The 4,056-nt window shown below is 35.5% G+C and overlaps 1 protein-coding gene across 1 annotated transcript in view; it reads right to left on the bottom strand.

The window, feature by feature from the left end:
- LOC113231988 (acetylcholinesterase-like) overlaps positions 1-3,813 on the bottom strand; it is a 138,275-nt gene extending 134,462 nt beyond the window's left edge. Inside the window, exon 1 of the mRNA XM_026466607.1 lies at positions 3,659-3,813. The gene's annotated coding sequence lies outside the window, so the exon portion shown is untranslated. The remainder of the gene's footprint in view (positions 1-3,658) is intronic.
- Positions 3,814-4,056: the final 243 nt, after the last annotated feature.

A 4,056-nucleotide genomic window follows, 5' to 3' on the forward strand; every position in this document is an offset into this window, starting at 1 on the left:
GTGTGTTTTGCACTCCTAGTAATAAATGCTTTGACTTTGGACTTTATGTTTTCACTATCTAAATAAGTCTAGACTTTTGAAGGACAGAATAAAATTTACGACTGGTTAATTTTAGATTCCTGTTACTTTACTTCGGCCTCGTACTAAAAAATATAAAGTTTAAAGGCTGGTCGTTTATTATTCTAAACCTGAAATAGAGCGGCGGGTAGCCCAGCGCAAAAACGGTTGCTTCCCAATTGAGAACTACACGGTAATCATAGTGCTTCACAAACTCAGATGAAAACAGGTAATATTATCATCTTAAACAACTTTTGTTCGTATCAATAACATTTTTTTTCCATGTGGCCTCAGTACTGTCTTTCGAGGAGACCTGTACCTTTATTTTGTTTTACGAACAAATCAACGTTTCGGGTCCTCTTCAGTTCCCATGATAACGGCTGACTGAGATGGTAAAGTCTTTAACTAATTATGTCTAATATTAATGCAAACAACACTATTTCTGCACTATTGTTACAAAAGTTATTAATTTAAATATCTTATTTTTTTTACCAAAAAACATTCTCTTTTAAGCTACATACGTTTTGCGAAACTTGTGAGCCTCGGTGGCCTAATGGTTTGCACTGTAGGTGCTGGATGAGGATGCTCTTGATTCGATTCCCGGTAGGACCAATTTGAGACATGCACTTTCATACAATAAACAGTCAGCAGCAACCTGTTATCGTTCGTTTGCATTGAAAAACAAATATACACGATTTAGATTCGAAAAAAGTACTTTCATTTAAATGTGTAACAATCCCAAAAACCTAATAGAAGAAATTAGTTCTTTAAAATGTTTGTAACATGGCCAGAGTCCTAATAAATAGAAGGTACAGCTTTACGAATTAAAGGTTGCAAGGGCCGTGAACTAACATGGAATAACGTATTAATTTTTTTATTTATTTTAAAATATTTTTTTTGTAAGCGTTAACCTTCATAAATATAACGCGGTCAATATTAATAACGACTTCAACTATCCACGAAGAAAACTGATATATTGAGTTGTGCTTTTTGATAAACGTAAGAGCAACGTCGTTCTTGATGAAATACTGCGTTGAGAAAATAATAAAGCGTCCACATAAAGAAATCCACCCACTACGAGGAAGAAATAAGTAGTATATACGTTGTATTTATACCTTCATCGAAGAAAAACGAATGCCTTACGATTTTCTTTTTATAAAGTGGCCCATAACACGAAACTTGAACATAAAATTCAAATAAAAAATACTAACTCACATACATATTAATAACTCCTATTAATGATTCTAAAAGCCATTTCAGATGTAAAACCATTTTACGCAAAGAAACAGTTTCATAATTTTTATTATTCAAGTTGTCATAGAAATATATTGAGCAGGTGTCATCTGTTCTAACATGATGATAGAGACAGATATCAGAGAGGTGACATAATGCAGTTGTGCATTTCTATCCGTAGGCCAGTCACGTTGAACTGACAGCACAGCGCGTTAGAGTTGCGCTGTTTTCGATAAAAAATATATTGACGTTTTTTGAAAACTTAAATTTTTTCGCATATCTACGTACTGCATCCAATAACACTCAAATTGAAATGTATCTTTATTTTATAGGTAAATAAATTACACTTGAAATCATCATATTCTCTAAGAAGAATGAGTAAAACTCTCTAGAGGTTACTCATAGTAAATAAACATTTGTACACATTTCAAATATCGAAAATATAAGATCGAAACTACCTGCAAGAACTAAATGGGTCACTAGCATTGACTTTGTAAGTCAATGGTCACTAGCAACAATTTTTCTCATCCAAGTACTCAGAAGCTGTATAATGAACCTTAGTATAAAGTTTTTTTTTTCACTGTAACCTTAAACCTCGTAAATGGCAAGTTGTGACTTCGTCGTAGTCGTATACACTACCCCTGAGACGAATAAGTGACTTTGTGTAGACAACTGTCAAGAACAGCCAGTTTATTTTAATTCCTTATGTTAATATTAAGTCTCTGACTATTTTTCATAAAAAAATACTATTACTAACATAAGTTAGTGCTGCTACTTAACTATCTATCTACTATCAATAATACTAAGTATTATAATATGTAAGATATAGACGTATGTATGTATGTATGTATGTATATATGACGACCCTGTTACACACGCTGTCACGGAAGCGTAAAACGAGAAGGTAAAAATATCTTTGCAGGAAATTTTATTATCTCCTAGTTCCTCGTAAAAATAAAATCACAATACCGGTCCTAGTGTTTGAACCTAGAGTATGGAAAACCTATTCATACAGCCCGTGGTGTCCATTCTAGGCTCGCTGTTTAAGCAGTGGAGCTCCTTGTCAGAGTTCCTGGGACGTAAGTACTACCACCTTACCTATTTCAGCCGCCAAGCAACAATGTGAGCATTACTACGTTTCGATTTTGAAGGGTAAGTGGTGAAATCACAGGCACATGGGACTTCTCAACTTATGTCCCGGGATGACAGGCTCTGTGGCAACGCCCCTCAGATCTTTGTAGTTTAAGCCATTTGTGGCACTGCAACTGTTATGGACATGCGTGTCGCTTATTAACAGGCGCACAACTTGTTCGTTTTGTCACTTGGCATCATAAAAAATTGCATCTTTTATAAGTTTTCATGGCTTTTTCTTGATTTGACTTGGCTTTGGGAAGTGGGCAGTCCGGCCCATTGCAAGGCCTTTATTTGTTTTTGACGATGCTGTCTTATCTATATTTTATTTCTTCCATATCGTCGGAGATAGTGCAATTTGTACCTAGCATTTGATTATGAGTCTCCATTTCGGTAATTTAGTGGCCAAATCAAATGCGCGTAAATGTCGTGGCAACCCAATTAGCCCGATTTACGGGAATCTATTGTTATCAGTCCGTAGACAACGTCAGACAAATAAGAAATAACAATAAGTCATAGTGCAACTCTATTTTGATTCGCAGCTGCAGAGCGAGATGCCCTCAGCTCAACGGGATTTAATTGAATTATTCGAATGAACTGTCACTTCCGTCGCCTCGCGCACCGCTCCAACCGCTGCAGGATATACCAATTGCCACTTCAAAATATCATATTTGATTCACAGATTTAAAAAACAAAATGCCTATGGATGTGATAAGTATCCGCTCGGAGGACCAATTTGAAAATAATGGCTTACTACCGTCGTAGAAATCCATTATTATATAGAATAAAGACATAATTTTAAAGGAGTAAAGTATGTAGTTGTTGTTAATAATGTACTTAGTAATGTGTATCATACATAAGGACCTTTGTTAGTTAGTAGCTCTACCTATAAATAGGATTCTTCCGAGACCTTACATTTCAAGTAAATGATGAAGACAGTTTTAATAACTTTTAATTGACAGCGGCGTAACTTCTAACAATTAAAAGCCAATTAAGAGCTTATAATTTGTATTGACCATCATAAACTACCATACCATAATATAGTAATTAAAAACTAGAATAAATACATTTCTCCTGTCACAAGATTAAATTCGTGATCAAATTAAGTGCATTGCTGCAACGCTTCCCAACAACGAAAAAGTTTATATCAACTTTCATAAATCAATAAGTAGGTAACATACATCCGCGTTTTTCTTCACAGATTATAGTTATCGTAATCTGATGCAATGATACTTACATGTATTATAATAACACAACAGGTGTCAAGTAGCTTCAAGGCGACCTTGACTGGGCAGTCCGTGTAGCGGGTGCGGGGTGTAGTAACGGACACTTTCAGTTAGTATGGTTTACACACACACTCGCGTTTTGTACGGTGGTAGAAATAATTGGGAGCTGAACGTGACGGCCACACCCACCTCCTACGACGTTCCAGAACAGACTGAGCGGCGAATAGGTCGCTGTTTTAACGGGTTGCCAGCGCCGAGACATTGATTTCCACCTCTAAGAATATCAGTGGCTTTATAAAAAAAGATAAATATCATTCTGTAACATAGATATTTAGATTTTTCCTGCTTAATAGCTTATAAACTCATGATGCTAAGCCATATAAACGTGTTTTATCATTTGAAGTAATTT

This window comes from Hyposmocoma kahamanoa, unplaced genomic scaffold (genome assembly GCF_003589595.1).
Source record: "Hyposmocoma kahamanoa isolate Upper Pololo Valley unplaced genomic scaffold, ASM358959v1 66, whole genome shotgun sequence".
Taxonomy (NCBI): domain Eukaryota; kingdom Metazoa; phylum Arthropoda; class Insecta; order Lepidoptera; family Cosmopterigidae; genus Hyposmocoma; species Hyposmocoma kahamanoa.